At 37.2% G+C, this 19,844-nt stretch overlaps 1 protein-coding gene and 1 pseudogene across 2 annotated transcripts in view; one reads left to right on the forward strand and one right to left on the reverse strand.

Moving 5' to 3' along the window:
- The window catches only part of CCDC192 (coiled-coil domain containing 192), a gene marked incomplete at both ends in the record, with an annotated part of 195,302 nt that overhangs the window by 89,159 nt on the left and 86,299 nt on the right, over positions 1–19,844 (forward strand). The window lies entirely within an intron of this gene.
- On the reverse strand, positions 16,693–18,047 carry LOC311182817 (annotated as a pseudogene). The gene is made up of 2 exons: positions 17,854–18,047; positions 16,693–17,282 (listed from the first exon to the last, which is right to left on the reverse strand). The product of its transcript is annotated as an uncharacterized misc_RNA (transcript).

Genomic DNA, 19,844 nt, shown 5'->3' on the forward strand with positions numbered 1-19,844 from the left:
TGAAAACCATAAGAGAAGGTACACTGTAAAGAAACAAACTGATAGCATACCTCTCACTAATAATGATTGGCAGAAAACAATGGAAGAAAATAGTTGTCATCCCCAATTCCACATATAACTAAATTATCACTCAAATGAACGTTAAATAATATAATTAGATAAGTAGAGTCAGAAATATATTTCACACTAAAGCAACTTTTATTATTCTTCATTGAGAAGAGATTAAACAAAGAAAATAGTAGCTGGATGCAAAAATATATAATAAGCAAAAAAAAAAGTGACAGATTTTGCCAATATAATTGTCGACTGTGTAAAAATGTTGTTAAATAAATTAACTTGGAGAGCACTTCACTCTATATCTACCAAGATGGTTAAAATGAAAAGTTAATAATACCAAGTTTCAGCAAGAATAAAGAGCAACTAGAACCCTTAAAAGCTCCTGTAGGCAGGCAAATTAATACAATCACTTTGAAAACTAAATCGTGGACACATCTTGGGACCCAGCAATTCTATTCTATTGTGATAGATCCAACAAAAACAGGACATATTAATCAAAAGAAATGAATTACAATTTTCACAGAAGCTCTATGTAGATTATCCACACTGGAAACTATCCCAAAACTTGTAACAGGAGACTGGATAAATTCTTCATATATTCACACAAAGGAATATTAAACAGCAATAAGGTGAAAAAACATCACCATGCAAGAACATATGGAGCCTTACAACCATAATCCAGAGTGAAAGAAGCCAGGCACTACAAATGGTACAATTCCATCTGATTATATTTAATCAAAGTATAAAATTGGGGAAAAAATCAATTTATTATGTTAGAAGTTAAAACAGTGTTAAACTTGAAGAAAGAAGGAATGTCTGAAAGAAGGTGTGAGCGGAGTTTCTACATTTCAAACTGAAGGTTGGCTAGTTCCATGGCATGTTCAGTTTGTGTTCAGTTTTTCTCCAATAAGTATGTTATAATAAAACAACAACAAAAATATTTAAAGGATGGCACTCCAGACATATAATTCATTAATTATAAATGTGGGGAAAAGACATTTATAATGGTGCTGTCTGAAAAACACCACCCTAGCCAAGTGGTCCAGCCTAGCATCATGAGTAATGAACATGTTATTATATGTCTCCAAATAAATGCCAAATGGCATCACTATAGTCTTCTGGTGCAAAATGTTTAACCTATTCACGAAGAAAAAGTCAAATGAACCCAGAATGCCCAGAATTATAGAAGACAGCTGTCTCAAATGCTCAGAAAAGCCAAGATTATGAAAGAATAAAATTCAGTGATGGTTCTAGAGTAAACTAAAAAAGACAAGACAACAAAATGTAGTACATAATTCTTGAAATGACATTGGAGTCAGAAAAGAAAAAGTTATGAGCTATTTTTAGAGCTCTTGGAGAAATTACAATGTAGAATGGATACTTAATAATCTCATGTTGATATGAATCTTTTGTATGTGATCCTGGCATTGTGGTCATATAGAAGGTTGTTTTCTTAGAAGATGCTTGCTGAAGACTGCAGGAATAGTAGGCCATGAGATGAGAGACAGAGAAAAGGTGTTAAAACACTAATAATTTCTGATCTAAGTGACAGGTATATGGTGTTTACATACTATTCTTTCATCTTTTCTGTAGGTTTGAAATCTATCAAAATAAAAAGTTGGTGATGGAATTATCCATCCAAGATGCAATTATTGTTTTATACAATCTGAACATGAAAAGTTGGAGGCATTGCGATGAGATTTGAGTTATTCTAATGTCCTTACAAATTGGAATAAGACATAAAGACCTATAATTTTAGGCTTTGTTAATTCAGGTAAACACGTTAAATAAAAATAAGGGTTATCATAAAAATATAGAAAATAGAATATGCATATGTCAAACTAATAACGAAAGAAGAAAATGAGAGAACACTGAGAGAGAAAAAAGGAATAAACAAACTATCAATCCAGCATTAGCATGAAAGGATAAGAAAAAGAGAAGCAAACATAAACAAAGTAATAAAAACTAAGTGGACAGAAGTTCAAATATGAGTCATAATAAATGTAAAAAGAAGAACCCCACCACTAGGAGTCAGAGATGAACAGACTGAATTAAAAATATAAAATCCATTCTGTGTAGTGATATACATGCAAAGCAAAATGAGGAATGAGTAAAATTTTTAAATACCTATAAAAAGAAATATATATTTAAAGAAAAGCAAAGATAAAATCACAAACCACAGCTGGAATAACAATAACAGTAGGAAACAAAATAGAGCTTAATATGAAAGTTTTAATAGTGATAGACACTAAATAAAGATTAAAAACAATCTATCAAGAAAACATTAACACTTGATGAACATAATACTATTTCAGTGTGACCAAGAAGCCTGTGTGTGTGCATGTGTGTATTGACAGAATTACAAACAAAAGGAGATAAACACTATTATACTTGTATAATTCAATACACTTCTTTCAAAAACAATGGATAAATCAGGGAAAATGTTAAAAAGAGTATAAACATTTAAAAATCACAGTTAACAAACTTCTTCTGGTAGAATCTTATCCCCATAAATTAGTGAAAATATATTATTTTCAAGCATACATAAAATATTTTGAAACACTGGCCATTTGAGATGCAGTTACCACATAGACCATGATCTCTCACTAAAATGGAATTAAAGTCAAATTCCTTAAGTATATATTTGAAACTAAACATACACACTTATGGACTTGCACACACATGCTCACTCATGTGATTAAATCTATGAGTTTAAAAAATCACAATAGACATTGTGAAACACTTAGTAAAAGATGACAATAACAATATTATATTAGAAAATTTGTGTGTGAAAATAAACTGATACTTAGAAGGAAAATCATAACCTTAATCTCATCCCAATTCCACTACTGGGTACATTCCCTGAAAAAACTCTGGCACCATCAGATCACTAAAGATTATCATTTATATATATATATATATATATATATGATATATAAAAATGTGTGTAATGTATATATATGTGTGTGTGTGTGTATACACACACATTTTTATATTTTTTTGGTGGGGGGGAATCCATATATATTTAGATTCAATCCATGGTTGGATCTGCTGATGCTGAACCTATGGCCTCAGAGGGTCAATTGTAATAACACACATACACTATGTATATATATATGTATATGATATATAACATATATGCATGTGTGATACATATATATTTATATATGGAATATACCTTTTAAAGCAATTATTCTCACTAAACCAAAGAAAGAGGTTATTCTGAAGAGGAAAAGAATATGAGTGAAAAATTTAATTTTGGTCACATTAAAAAGTCTCACTAAATTATTTTGTAAATAAATTACCTTACTCTTTCACTATGACCTTATATTTTATAGTTCTTACACAGAAAATACAACTTAGGACAATACTCAGAGTGTTAACATTCTCATATGATTCTTCTTTCTTATTTCAGTTTGTTGTTCTCTTTCATTGTGAGTTGGTATCAGACAATCAGCTAATTAATTCTCCCATAGTACATAACTTGTAACTACTCTAGCACTTTGAATTCTTTTATTAAGATTATATTTTGTTAGACTTATTTTGTGTTTATACAATTTTATAATTATTTAATATTCTAAGTCACTGCTCCTAATATCTAGTAATGGGCACAAAAGGCATTCGAAAAATATACACTGAATTGACATTCTTTGAATTATTTCTTCTGATCTCTGTAATTATTATAAATGCAAACTTCTTGAGGGCAGGGTAATTATATCCTATGTTCTCTTTGAACACTATACACTCTACTTACATATAGCAGCTCATATTATTTGAATGGTTAGTCAGGTAAAAAGATATTTTACCTAAAAAGATACTTGTTTAAAAAACTATGAACCAGAGACACTTTTAGAGGGGCGGGGGCAGGAGGGGAGGGATTGGGGTCAGAATGGGGGGGCTGCAATTGTATGGGGAATATAACAATAAAATTCATAAAAAAAAAAAAGATACTTGTTTATTTTTTTCATACCAGAGCAAATCTATGAAGCTTCAGAAAGTTGCAAGTACTTTTTTTCATAAATAACCTATTGTTTGTATTCTTAGAACTAATAAATCTATTATTAAGAAGGCTATTTTTCTAGCTATGCAAAATCAAATCTTCAGCTAGCTATAGTAGTATTAGTAAGTTGTATAAAAAAATTAAGTTGAATTCTGTTTTTCAGGAAATTTCTTAATTTCCAAATAAGACAGAGGCCTGGAAAATTTCTCTTCCACAACAAACCAAAAAATGTACACATGCTTCACCATGCATGCAAAATAAAGAGAAAATTAATTAGAAAATGAGGTAAATAAAATGGAAATTGCAGTAACAAAAATGAAACATTAATATCCCTTAATTATTATAGTATTTAAGTAAACTATAAATCCTACAAATATGTTTTATACTATAGTATGTTATAATCATAGCATTTTTGCAGACAAGGACTTCAAATTGAAAAACAATCCAAAATCATCACCAGGAGAATTTTTTAAAGGGAGCAGCTGTTGTGTGCAAACAACTAGCTCTCCTGGGTCAAGTCAAACAATCCACCCTGAGGGTCACTGCTAATTGCTTAAGTCTCCAGTGAGGTTAAAACAGCTGTGAGTGTCTGGAACCTGTAAAAACATTATCATCTAATGAGTGAAGAAAATGCTATTGCAAATAATAGAATGGGGGCAAATGCGTGGTTCAGCACCCCAGTAGCATAAAGGGGCTGGTGTTCATTTTTCTCTCGCAAAGCAGAGAAAAAAATACTTTTAATTATTGGTAAATGATAAAAAATTAAAAACTACAGTTTCAAAAATTTACTTTCTCTTCAAATTTATCAACTGTGTCAAAAAAATCTGCAACTTGCGACAAAAAGGTAAAGTTAATGATCATGGCTTTAAATCGTCTTTACGCCTATAAGCATGATGTAAAAAAATAAATAACCTCGGTTCCTTCTATTGGTCCAATGGTAGATATTAGGTACGCATGCACTGCATTTCATCCTACAAGGAAACCAGAGAGATTCTCAGAGAGGTAGAACATTTTCTGAAATTTAAATATTAAAGAGAAAACACATCTGGCTCATATACTTGGAAATATTCCATATTATTCAACGATCAGACCAAAATCTGAAATTTTACCCTGATACTTTCCCCTTAGGGGTCTTTCCTCATCATGTACTTTTGCCCAATTTCTAGGGTTAAATACTTCATCAGTTTTCACAGTTAAGTCCCCAGTGGGCCTTTCACTAAAGAGATGTTTCTTTGAGTCCTGGGTCTCTCTTACAGTCCTCCTCAGATAACACCTTGAATTATGATGATTTCGGAGCATTCTCACTCCCTTTATTAGAATGTAAATGCCATATGCACAGTGATTATGCTTTAGTTATGTGTAAAAGCCACTCTGGAAAATGGCATCCATTAGACTCAAAACAAATTTTCGTTATTTCATACTGTACAATAAGAATTAGGTAGGAATCCACACTGCAGTGTGTGTACCGTTAACTGTAGAAACAAATACACTTTCTATCCAGCTTTCTCTCCAATGCATAGATAAGCAACTCTATTCACTCTTCTATTTCATCTCCCCAGTCCCTAAAATACTCTCAAGCTTTGCCTCAGTGGATAGTGGTATCTCATTATGGTTTTCATTTGCATTTCCGTAGTGAGCGATGATGAGCATTTTTTCATGTGCTTCTTGGCCATCAGTATGTCTTCTTTGGAGTATCTGTTTAGATATTCAGTATTCAGATATTTTATCTGTTCAAGTATATTTTATTGCATTATTTCTTTTCAGGACACATTTTAATCACAATACTAATTATGAACATACCCAGGAAGGAAGAACCATACTTAACAGTGGTATTTCTCAAAGTAGGAATATGTACAAAATGTCCTCCTGGAGATAAGTAGTTAGGGTGTCAGGAATGGGCAGTCTTCCCACAGATTCTCTTAAGCCTTTCTTTACTCCACATTGATCTTTTTTAAGGCCAAGCTCTGTTATGATGATTACTTGATAATTTTCCCTTTCGTGTATCAATGCTAGGAAGAGTAAAAAAGATGAGACTAAGAAAATGTTCAGCTCCAGTTTCCACATCTGCTGTCTCTATGTGTCCCACACTCTATAGCCCATTGCTGTGAGAGCAATGTCTAGTTTGGCACCACCCTTTCAATGATTTCACAAGACTGGTATGGAGCAAAGGCCCTGTTGCTAAGGCAGCTAACCTCAAACAAACTGATTACCTGGGTCTTTTCTAGTGAAGATAATATCCTATCCCAAAGAGGGTGAACACCACCAGATAGCAGCTTCACAAGAAGTCACTAGCAATTTCTCTAGGGAAATATTTCTCACTTGAGCTCTGGATTTTTCAGAAATTTGAGAGTCACATACTCTTTTAATTCTACTGTTAAGCTCAGAAGAACAGGATAACTTTTTAAAAAGTATAAACAGTACTAGAAATTCTAAGGTGATAATAAAGCTATCCAACACATGTATTGATAACAAAAACTTTAAAACATCTAAATGTTAAATTATTGTATAACCCCTGTATTGTAAGGTAGATAGATAGCTATTCTAAGTCTTAGAGAACATAAAATAACAAGGGGGAATGCTCAGTATATAATGCTAAATGAAAAGAGAGGGATGCAAAGCACCTCACCAGTATTTTACCAGCATTATGGATATATGTGAATGTCTGTAAGGAAAAGAAAGTCATGAAGAAAATATACCAAAATAGGGCCTCCTGGTGGCCTGAAGGTTATGTCTCAGCACTATGACTGTCAAGGCCTGGGTTCGATCCCCGGCTAGGAAGCTGACGCACATGGCACAGCAGACATCTCCTATCTCACTCGCTGCTTCCCTCAGCAGTGTATTTCAGTCAATCTGCCTGTTCTGCTTCCAACTCTGTCTCTGGTAAATCCTCTCACCCCCTGCACTTCTGGCCTACACCCCTGTTCTTGTATGCACAAATAAATAAAATAAATCTTAAAAAAATACTTTATAAAAAAAGAAAATATATCAAAATATTGGCAAAAGGATTTACTAGGATTTACAGTGATTATATTCCCTCCTGAAAAGCTCTGCTTTTAAAATTTTTTTTTTAAAGATTTATTTATTTTATTTATACAAGCACTGGGTGCAGTCAGAAGCGCGGGAGGGTGAGAGAATTCACCAGAGCCAGAGCGGGGAGCAGAGCAGGCAGAAGGACCAAGGCACACTGCTGAGGGGAGCAGCGGGTGGCAGGAGAGGTCTGCGCGCCATGTGGGACCCTCCTCTGGTGGCCGGGGAGCAGCCGGGGATCAAACGGGCACTGCAGAGGCTGCAGGCAGCCTCGCAACCCAGCACTCAACCACTGTGCCACTGGGGAGGCCCTAAATTTTTTACAATGAATATGTGTTAACTTTTAAATCATAAGATGAAAATAATTATTAGCTTTTAAAATGACACAGTTAAATATGATCATGAAAAGGATATTACGAAGAAAAGTGACAAAGATTATGGCAGTGAGTCACAAAGTAGTGGTGAAGAAATTGGACTCTACACCAAGACTATATAATCTCATGACTTTTCTCCTTGTTGACTGAATGGAGATATTAAGTTTCATCAAATCTAAGATTCCAGGGATTCTAAGATATATACACTATTATTTTAATCTTCCAATAACATTTTTAAAATGTTGTCAAAAACCACATTTCTCTTTTAGAGTGTGAAACAAAAGCGTCAGGTGATAAATGAACTATAGTATTATTTATTTTTTTTTAAAGATTTTGTTTTTATTTATGCATACAAGAGCTGGGCTACAGACCAGAGATGCAGGGGGTGAGAGGATTCACCAGAGACAGAATGGGGAACAGAACAGGCGGATTGACTGAAATACACTGCTGAGGGGAGCAGCGGGTGAGTCAGAAGAGGTCTTCTGCTCCCTGTGGGTTGCTCCCTGGCTAGCCGGGGTTGAATTCTGTGCTGTAGAAGCTGCGGATAGATTCACAGCATGTTGCTTAACCCCTTGTGCCACCAGGGAGGCCCTATAGTAATATTTATTCACAAGCTTTTATGAGGATTAAATAATCTATGTAAGCTCCTTGGGAGAGCTGACCACACTAAATAAATGCTTCACATATGTGGGACATTAATACATATTCAGTGAAAATGGATAAAATACCCCATGGATAAAAATGAAGATTTAGTTTGAGAGCTCTGAGGATGGTATGTAGATTGACAAATGGAAAAGGGAGGTGACTGAGGTCTAAGGAGTTGACTCTGATCATCAAGATCTAAAGCCAGAGTCTCCTACCCTCGCTGGCTGGCTATGAAAAGTCACAAGTGGGAAAAAGACCATTATTTTAGGAAGCAATATCACATAGGTTCCTAAAACTTAAATACTCAAATAACTGGGTAAGAAGTGAAATGTTGAGGGTTAAAGTAAAAATGAAGCAGAAGAATGTTTGAAGTTGAATGACTTAAATATTGGGACATCAAATTTATCTCATTTATTCCTATTATCTATTGAGTAACCACTCCATACAGAAAGCTTTGGAGTTGCATGGGTGTTGTGGAGATGGTGCTGCAAGGAAAAAACACATCACCAGGGCTCTATTTCTTAGACTTTGTGAACAAGTGAACAAAATTAAGACACATATATGTGTATAAGAATACTTGCAATTTGTTTGCCTATACCAGTGTGCATAAATTGTAGTAGAACTAAATAAAGTTAAATGCTAAAAAAATTTTATTACTTCACATTTTCTGGGCCACAAAAAAGGCTATAGAAAGTCTGCATTTCTGCAAGCACTTTTTGAAAAAGACCTACTGTGAGTAAACAAAGTACTCACAATTATCTTGGCTTAAGAAAAAGAACAGTGAAAGTGAAAGAATCATAAAAAGTATTAAAAAGCAATAGATTATTTAATTTTGGTCACTTAAAGGATAAGTCCTTTATGTTTTTAATTGCTCATGTATAAAGTACTAGCCAAATATTTACCATGTGGATGCCTAAATTAGATGAGTGCAAAAATGCTGGCAAAGGCTATGGCTAGGAAATGAGGTAAAGAATGTTGACCTAGTGGAAGAAATCTGGCAGAGTGAGTAAACCAGAACCCTTACCACCAGACCTGTTCACATTTTGAATAGAACAAATCTTGTATAGAAACAGGAGCTGAACTGGAAATGACCCAGAAACATGAGATACTCTATAGTACCAGGAATTACATTGGGGTCAAACAAAAGGAAAAAGGAACCGCTGACAGAAAGTTATTCCTTCAGTTTTTATGTGCCCTGAGCAGACAGTCTTAGAGCGCAGAATAGCCATAGTGGGGTCTGTAATAAACTTTAGGTCTATAGTGAATTTCATGGCTCAAGAGACAAAGTATATCATATTAGAACACATTTCCATTCTGCAAGAACTAAGCCCTTCAGATTTATCCTTCAAAGTTCCTAAAGAGAACAATTTCATCTTTGCAGAAGAAAGGTTCATCAAAGTACATTTGATGGGGTCAAAGATAATAATTGATAATGAACACTTCGTATGGGTGTTGATTTTCAAAACAGTGACTTATTTTTCATTATTTTATTTTATTAGGTGTTTGTGAATACCAAATTTGGAGCATATTCCCTCCAACTTAAAATTTGGTCCTCTAAAATATATAGGTTTTTCTCCTATGACAAAAATTAACCATGCTAATATAAGAAAAACTATGGAAATATTTGGCATAGGACTCTGAATGAGCTTGAAAAATGAGTTTGGATGTGCTTCAAATGTATGGAGGAATATTCTAGCATCCACCTACAAACATATGGCAGAATAATTGGCCTGGTGCTATTGGGATTCTGACTTGAAGATAGAGAAGGGGTATGGGAAGGTGTTTAAGACTCACAACAGACACAGAATCACTTAAAATTAACCAAAACTCTGCATTGGTGAAGGTAATTCTATGGGGACTACACCTGGGGGAGAGGGGAAAGCAAATACTGTTTAAAAATGAACAATGGAGGGGGGCGGAGCAACATGGCGGCGAGGAGATGCTGCGAGTAAGATCTCCCATTAAAAAAAGTTAATAGGGAGGAAAAGCGGCAGGTCCCAGTGAGAACTGAGACATGGAAGATAAACGGGTGACTCCAGCAAACTGCCCGAAGAAGAAAGTTGCCATAAAAGAGGACTAGAAGGGAGGAAAGCGTAGAACCCTGCTCTCCTCCCCCGCCCACAAAGTCGGCACTCTCTGACCAGCAGAGAGGAGGAAAAAACCAAACTAAAACGACCAATAAGAACAAACTACGCAGCTAGCGGGACTGTGAGTGGAAAGGAACTATTGCAGCCACCACACCCCGTGAACAGGAGCTGTGGAGAACCCTGCAGGATTCGCCGCAGCGGTGAGCAAACGGCTCAGGGCGCCATTAGAGAACAAAGAGACTCTGGAGGAGACCCGCACACAGCCCCAGGCCGGCCGGTAAGCTTGCGCGGAAAAGCGCTTGAAAAGCAAACGCGGATCGGGATCGCGGCTGCCCAGGTCCCCGTGCCTGCGACCTAGGCTTGCGGGGAGACGCGCGGAGGCCCTCACTGAGGTGAAAGTCCCTCCCTGAGTAAGCAGGAACCAGGTGCCCAGGCACGGGAGCAGGGTGCAAAAGGCGCCATTCCCGCGCCATTGAACTGGGCTACAGCCCGCGTCCTGGACCTGAGGGCTTTGGAACTGAAACCCGGGGCACGAAATTCAGGGCGTGGGTTCTCCACAACGGTGGGGCACAAGGCAGACACAGCACCCCAAAGCCGTTGAGGTTTACCCTACCATTCTCGCTCTGTTCCCTGTCCCAGAGAGGGGGGGCCGTCGAAAAGCAGCCCCCCAAGGACAATAGGAGAGATCTCTGGTGCCACCTAGCGACCAGAAAAAAAAGTCATTAACACCCCATAGAACAGGGAAATTTCTTAAGAAAAGACTTCTTGAAAAGGGCAGAAGGCTTCTGGAGGACCCAGTGGCCAGCTGGGAAGTTAGCCCACGCCAGGCCCCTTCCAACCAGCAGTCTGAGCCCACAGAGGGAGAAGGCACCCACGTCCGGGGCAGACCGGGCATGCAGAAGAGTGTGCCTGAGACCGGATGCACAGGGACTGCGTCCTGCTTCGCCATTTTAGATCAGGGACATTTCTTCAGTAAAGACTGCCTAAAACCAGCAGAAATCTCCCCCAGAAGCCAGAGATGGTTCCTGGAGGAGCCAGAGGGGAGCGGATAAGTTCACCCAAGATGACGGCCAGTCCGAGCAACACAGTGTCCCAATGCATACGACAAATTAGAAAACAGACAGAAGGGAGTAGAAGAACCACACACAACCTAACAACTCCTCAGGAAAGAAGCACACCACAAAAAGAAAACCACTCCCCAGATTGCAACGACAGCAACTTGGAAGAACTTCTGAGCCTTCCAGAAAGAGAATTTAAAATTGCCATGACTAAAAAAGTGATAGAAGTCATAAAGGAAAACAATGATCAGAAGAAGGAAATTGAGTCCCTAAAGAGGGAAAACAATGGTCAGAAGAATGAAATTGCGTCCCTAAAGAGGGAAGTAAAAGAAATGCAGGAGATCAAAGAATTAATGGAGGAACTAAAGAACTCTGGGAAAAGCAATGAAAGCAGAATAGATGAAATGGAAGAACGAATAAGTACTCTTGAAGACACAGAAATAAAAAGAACCAAAACAGAAAAGGAAAGAGAAGTACGAAGGAAAAAGAACGAAGAAAGACGTCGGAAACTATCTGACTCCATGAGGAAAGGAAATATAAGAGTTATAGGAATTCCAGAAGGAGAGGAGAGAGATGTAGGAACAGAGAAAATATTCCAGGAGATAATTGAAGAGAACTTCCCAAATGCGAAGGAGCTGAAAATTGATATACAAGAAGCAAGAAGAACACCAAAGTTCCACGACAAAAGGAAAAATACAGCAAGACACACATAATAGTAAAGCTCCTAAGAATCCAGGACAAGGAAAAAATAATGAAGCTGACAAGAGGGAAGAAACAGATAACATTCAAAGGAAAACCAATCAGGCTGACATCAGACTTCTCTGAAGAAACACTACGGGCAGGGAGAGAGTGGAGAGTCATAGTCAACAGACTCCAAGAAAACAGATGCCAAACAAGAATACTCTATCCCACAAAGCTCTCCTTCCTCTATGAAGAAAGAATAAGGACCTTCCCAGACAAACAGAAACTCCGGAATTTCATTACGACTAAACCCCCACTCCAAAAAATACTACAAGTAATCCTAAAGCCAGAACATCAGAGGGATGAATAACAACAAAAGAAGACCAAAAAAAAAAAGTTATTAAAAGAATAAATAAAATCAAAGGAAAGACAAACACAATATCAAATACAGATGCTAACATATCAATATTAACTCTAAATGTAAATGGACTAAACTCTTCAATAAAAAGACACAGAGTTGCAGCCTGGATTAAGAAACAAAACCCAACCTTTTGCTGTCTCCAGGAAACACATTTAGCTACAAAAGATAAAAATAGGCTCAAAGTTAAAGGATGGAAAACAATCCTACAAGCGAATGGACCAAAAAAGAAAGCAGGAACAGCTATACTTATATCAGAAAAAACAGACTTCAAACTCAAAAAAATAAAGAGAGACCCCAATGGTCACTACATTATGATCAAGGGGACAATACTTCAAGAAGAAATAACACTCATTAACATATACGCACCAAACGAAGGAACACCAAAATATATCAGACAACTGTTGTCCTCTCTGAAAACAGACATCACATACGTAGTGGGAGACTTCAACACACCACTATCAACAATGGATAGATCAACAAGACAAAAAATAAGTAAAGAAACTAAAGCTCTAAATAAGGACCTAGAGCATTTGGGCTTAATAGACATCTATAGAACACTAAACCCAAAAAAACGGAGTACACATTTTTCTCAAGCGCACATGGATCATTCTCCAGGATCGATCACATACTGGGGCACAAGACAAACATCAACAGATACACCAAGATTGAAATCATACCAACCATCTTTTCTGACCATGAAGGCATCAAACTAGAAATAAACCATAAAAAGAAGGCAAGGAACTATCCTACCTCATGGAGATTAAAAACCACACTACTGGAAGACCACTGGACTAACGAGGAGATCAAAGAAGAAATTAAAAAATTCTTTGAATTGAATGACAAGGAGGACACCAATTTCCTAAATGTATGGGATGCAGCAAAAGCAGTAATAAAAGGAAAATATATAGCAATAGAAGCTCACATCAAAAAACAAGAAAGAACTCAAAGAAACAACCTAATCTTGAAGCTCAGAGATCTAGAAAAAGAACAACGAAAAAACCCCAAAACAAATAGAAGAAAAGAAATAATAAAAACCAAAGCAGAAATAAATGAAATTGAAACTAAAAAAACAATCCAAAAGATCAATGAAACCAAGAACTGGTTCTTTGAAAAAATCAATAAAATAGACAAACCCCTAGCCAGGCTCACAAAGGTAAAAAGGTAGAAAGCACAAATAAATAGGATCATAAATGAAAGAGGAGAAATCACAACGGACACAGCAGAAATCAAAAGAATAATCAGTAACTACTATGAACAGTTGTATAGAAACAAGTTCAACAATCTAGAGGAGATGGACAAATTCTTACAACTCTACAATCACCCAAAGCTAGATAAAGAAGAAATAGAACACCTAAGCAGACCAATTACAATTAGCGAAATTGAAATGGTAATCAAAAACCTCCCCCAAAACAAAAGCCCAGGACCTGATGGATTTACAAATGAATTCTACCAAAGATTCAGAGATGAACTGGTGCCTATCCTTCACAAACTCTTCCAAAAAATTGAGAAGGAAGGGACAATACCAAACACGTTCTATGAAGCCAACATTACACTAATACCAAAACTGAATAAGGACAACACAAAAAAGGAAAACTACAGGCCAATCTCCCTAATGAACACTGATGCAAAAATCCTCAATAAAATTTTAGCTATCAGAATCCAACAATGTATCCATAAGATAATTCACCACGACCAAGTAGGATTCATTCCAGGGACACAAGGATGGTTTAACATCCAAAAATCAATCACGTTATCCAACACATCAACAAAAAGAAATATAAAAACCATATGATAATATCAATAGATGCTGAGAAAGCTTTCGACAAAGTGCAACACCCATTCATGATAAAAGCCCTTGAAATTCTTGGGATACAAGGAACATACCTCAACATCATAAAGGCCATCTATGACAAGCCAACAGCCAGTATCATTCTCAATGGTGAAAAGCTGAAAGCAATTCCATTAAGATCTGGAACAAGACAAGGATGTCCACTCTCACCACTGCTTTTCAATATAATACTGGAAGTCCTAGCCAGAGCAATAAGACAAGAGAAAGACATCCAAGGAATCCAAATGGGAAAAGAAGAAGTCAAACTATCACTATTTGCAGATGATATGATAATATACATAGAGAACCCTAAAAACTCCACAGAAAAACTAATTCAACTCATCAATCAATTCAGTAAAGTGGCAGGATACAAAATCAACATGCAAAAATCAGTAGCCTTCCTATACACAAACAATAAATCTGAAGAAGAAGAAATCAAAAAAAACATCCCTTTTAGTATCGAAACAAAAAAAATCAAATATTTGGGAATAAATCTAACAAAAGAGGTAAAGGACCTATACAAAGAAAACTATAAAACACTGTTAAAAGAAATAGAAGAAGACACAAAGAAATGGAAAGACATCCCCTGCTCATGGATTGGAAGAATAAACATTATTAAAATGGCCATCCTACCAAAAGCAATATACAGATTCCATGCTATTCCAATCAAAATTTCAATGTCATTCTTCAAAGAAATAGAACAATTATTGATGAAATTCATATGGAATCACAAAAAACCCCGAATAGCCAAAGCTCTCCTGAAAAAAAAAAAAGAAGGGAATGGAGGCATCACACTCCCAGACTTCAAACTATACTACAAAGCCATAATCATCAAAACTGCATGGTATTGGAACAAGAACAGACATACAGACCAATGGAATCGAATAGAAAATCCAGAAATAAACCCACAGATTTATGGTCTACTAATCTTTGACAAAGGAGCAAAGACTATGCAATGGAGCAAAGAAAGTTTGTTCAATAAATGGTGCTGGGAAAACTGGGTCGCTACATGCAAAAGAATGAAGCTTGACCACTACCTCACACCATACACAAAAATCAACTCAAAATGGATTAAAGAACTAGACATAAGACCTGAAACCATAAAATACATAGAAGGAAATATAGGCGAAACACTACGTGATTTGCATATCAAAGACATCTTTACAGACAAATCACCCAAAGCAGTGATAGTGAAGGCAAAGATAAACAGCTGGGACTACATCAAATTAAAGAGCTTCTGCACAGCAAAACAGACAATAACCAAAACAAAGAGAAACCCCACCAACTGGGAGAACATTTTTGCACACAACACTAATGATAAAGGACTGATCACAAAAATCTGCAAAGAGCTGATGAGACTCAGCAACAACAAAGAAAATAATCCAGTCAAAAAATGGGCAGAAGAGCTAAAAAGAAACTTCTCTGAAGAGGAAATGCAAATGGCCAACAGGCATATGAAAAAATGTTCAACATCACTTGTAATCAGGGAAATGCAAATCAAAACTACCATGAGATACCATCTTACACCAGTGAGAATGGCACATATTAAAAAAACTAGCAACAGCAAATATTGGCGAGGTTGTGGAGAAAAAGGAACTCTTCTGCACTGTTGGTGGGAGTGCAAACTGGTCCAACCACTGTGGAGAGCTGTGTGGAGATTTCTGGACCTACTAAAATAGAGCTTCCATATGATCCAGCAATTCCGCTCCTAGGTATTTACCCAAAGGACACAGAAACATCAATTCCAAAGAACACCTGCACCCCTATGTTTATAGCAGCACTATTTATAATAGCTAAGCTTTGGAAACAGGCCAAATGCCCAAAAATAGATGACTGGATCAAGAAGATGTGGTACATATATACCATGGAATATTACTCAGCATTCAAAAAAGATAAACACATGCAATTTGCAGCAACATGGATGGCGCTGGAAGGGATCATGCTCAGCAAAATAAGCCAGAAAGAAAAAGAAAAATACCGGATGGTCTCACTCATAGCAGGAATCTAGAAAACTTTAATAAGGGACCAGGAAAATGAATAACTATAAGAAAGTGAAAATAAAAATCAACAAAAAACTATGAACCAGAGACACTTTTTGGGGGGTGGGGGGCAGGAGGGGAGGGATTGGGGTCAGAATGGGGGGTTTGCAATCGTATGGGGGAATATAAAAATAAAATTTATTATTTAAAAAAATAAAAAATAAATAAAAATGAACAATAATGTAAAAAATAAATAAAATTAATCAATTAACCAAAACTCAATACAGAATAATATACAATAGTAGAGCAATCTCAACACTTATACGATGTCTGGAATATGTGTTGTAAGCTTAGAGCAAGTACCTCATCAGGAACAATATTAAACATGTTTATAAGATTTTGAAAAAAAAATTATTATTATAGATGATGTGTTGTACACAAATATATTAGTTTCCAGGACACTGGAGAGATCCACAAAACATACAACATAAGAACAAATCCAAGATGCTCAAACTTCCACTATTCCCTTCAGTATTTAACTCAGACCAACTTTGGCCACTTGCTTTTCTTCTTTATTCTCCATGTAAATACTTGTTCCTTGGGACATTAGCAGTTTTGTTTCTTCTTCTTGCTCCTCATAACAAATCACGTGTAGAGGAGTGTTACCCTCCGTGTCTTGGGTATTTGTGAATATTTTCTACAGAAGGAATGAATCATCTTCAAGTTACATTTGGTTGCTGCCTGGTGCATTGCTGTACACTCACAATAGTCCTTAGCCTCTGGGTTCACCCTGCCTTCCAGTGACATGACAGTGATCTTATGCTTGTTTTCAGAAGCAGCGTAATGTTGGGGAGTACAGCCATTTTGATTGACAGCATTCACTTAAGCACTTTTTCCCAGAAGGACTTTTACAATCTCACCCTGGCTGGCAGAAGTGTCAGTATGAAGAGAAGACCAACCAGCATCATCTATCTTTATCATTCACTGGCACTCCGAGTTTCAGTAAGAATTCAGCAATTTCTCTATGTCCAGCTGAGCATGCCCAATGCAATGAAGTTCTGCCGTCTTGGTCCAGAAGCTTGAGATTTATCTGCCAATATCTTCTCCTTCAACTCCTCCAACTTCCTGGGTCAGGCCAAGTCAAAGACCATTAGATTGGACATACACTTCATCCAGTTGCTTTCCCAGGATCTCAGTCAAGAGTCCTTTTTTAAAAAACTAGCATTTGTACTTGCCAATTGTTTTTAGTTTTGTAACAGAATCTTTCAGGTTTTCAGAAAATGACAGACTTTTTTGAATCTTGGGGTGTAACAGCTTTCATCCATCCAACTTTCAATCTTGATGATTCCAAGAAATCTCCCGGGAGGAAGAAAGGTAAGTTGCAGTCATGGAGGAGAAGGCCTCAGTGGGTCATGACGAGATACTCCTAAACATTTGCTCACCCTCCTCCCTTGATTGCACTGGCTTAGAACAAAAAAAAAAAAAATGTTGTCTAACCTCCATGGATGACTTCCACTTTCAATTAGCAATAAAAACCTTTAGTAGATCATTGCCCACAATGCGTGACCAATAAGCTTGTCTTTGCATGGACAGTTTTAATCTTTGAACCAGAAGACACAAATTCCTATTTTTGCAGGGACCAGATGAGCTCAGTGAAGTCAGGATAATAAAAATCAAAAATCAACTGAACAAGTACAATGATAAATGTTGACTGACAATGATGCTTGCCCTTACTGTAGAGCAGAAGAGAGAGAAGGTGGTTTTAGTCACTGTGAGAAGAGACGTTCCATTTGATAGTGGCAGACACCATTTTGCTTCCACTGATGGCTGTCTGAGCAATTTGGGTCCACTCGCCAGCTCCTCTGAATTTTCACCTGATGCTGGCTTCATGGGCATATGGTCTGTGCAGTCACAGGACCATAGGAAGGCCCACATTTTCTTTATGTTCTGCTGTTACTGTCATGAAATTCTTAATCACTTTGAACATGGAGTGTCTGCATTTTCATTTTGCACTGGATTCCCAAAATGATGCAGCCAGTCCTGTTTCAAAAGAAGCTGTGCAGCTATACTTTTCTGTAAAATCTTCTAAGTATTGGCAATTTTAAGTTTTGCCAATTGATTCAAATTTTAAAATTCAGTAAACACTACACATTTGCCAGCTAACTATTCTAGGAACAGGCGATAGTTTTGGCTTTTTTTAAAATTAATTTATTTATATAAGCACTGGGTACAGTCAGAAGTGTGGGAGGGTGAGAGAATTCACCAGAGCCAGAGTGGGGAACAGAACAGGCAGACTGACGAAACACACTGCAGAGGGGAGCAGTGGGCACGGCAGGAGAGGTCTGTCGCACCATGTGGGACTCTGCTGGCGGCCGGGATCGAACTGGCACTGCAGAGGCTGCGGACAGCTTCACAGCACTGCGTTCAACCTCCTGCGCCACCAGGGGAGGCCCTGAACATGTGATAGTTTTTAATCCATCTTATAATTATACTAGAACAACTTGGAACAATGAGATCCTAAACACAACCTCACCAATCCATTTTACATCCAGGCAAGGGAATAGTCACAAGGAATAATAACAGAAACACCGGTTGCCACATATAACATTCGCTCTACTGGGTCTATTGGGGAGATTTTCCTAGACATTTTTCCCATAGCAAAAAACACAAGGAATTTGAGTTTTGTGGCACGTGTGACATTGTGCACTTTCTGCTTCATCACATTAATTTCTTGGATGGTGCTCCTGCCGAAAAAGTTTCTTTTATCTTTGGGTGACATATTTTTTCAGTGATTATAAACCACTGTTGATTTATTATGATTTACACAGCAATTATCCAACTAATATCTGCTGGCTTAGTCAGGGTGCAATACATTTCTAGGGTCCAGTCTACTGTAAGGAAGTATATGATCAAATTCGAACCCCGGGTTGCTGGCAATTTCTTTGTTCCCTCCTTTCTTATGCCACCAGCATTAGCAACACTTTATGTGACATAAAAAAGGGAACAGCGATGTGGAGATATATTCTAACACAACTGTTTTACTGTTTCTTACCACTAACACATTAGAAATGTGTGCTTTCCTAGGTTACCAGATATTATATAGATTCTGATATTTTTTAAGACTATTTTTTTTAAGATTTATTTTTATTTATTTATACAAGCACTGGGTACAGTCAGAAGCGTGGGAGGGTGAGAGAATTCACCAGAGCCAGAGTGGGGAGCAGAGCAGGCAGAAGGACCTAAGTACATTGCTGAGGGGAGAGGCGGGCGGCAGGAGAGGTCTGCGTGCCATGTGGGACCCTCCTCCAGTGGCCGGGGAGCAGCTGGGGATCGAACCAGCGCTGCAGAGGCTGCGGGCAGCTTCGCAACCCAGCGCTCAACCGCTGCGCCACCGGGGAGGCCCTAGATTCTGTGATTTTTAATTTTGTCTTAAAACCAGGTCTATTTTTTTTAAATGTGAAATAAAAATATAATCGCTTTTAAGAGTTTCCCAGTTGATATTTCTTTGCCTTATGCCCCCTTTGTAGCTCTCTCCTATGGCCTAGAGAGTTCTGGTAGGTGATTTGTAATTGAATGTGTGCTTTTACAAATCTTGAAGCAGACAATGACTATATTTCTCATATTGAAAATGTCACGCCTGAAGTCATTAGTTTCATCATTTCATTCCAGTGTGCCTAAAATCCTCAT

This window comes from Talpa europaea (genome assembly GCF_964194135.1).
Source record: "Talpa europaea genome assembly, chromosome: 13".
Taxonomy (NCBI): Eukaryota; Metazoa; Chordata; class Mammalia; order Eulipotyphla; family Talpidae; genus Talpa; species Talpa europaea.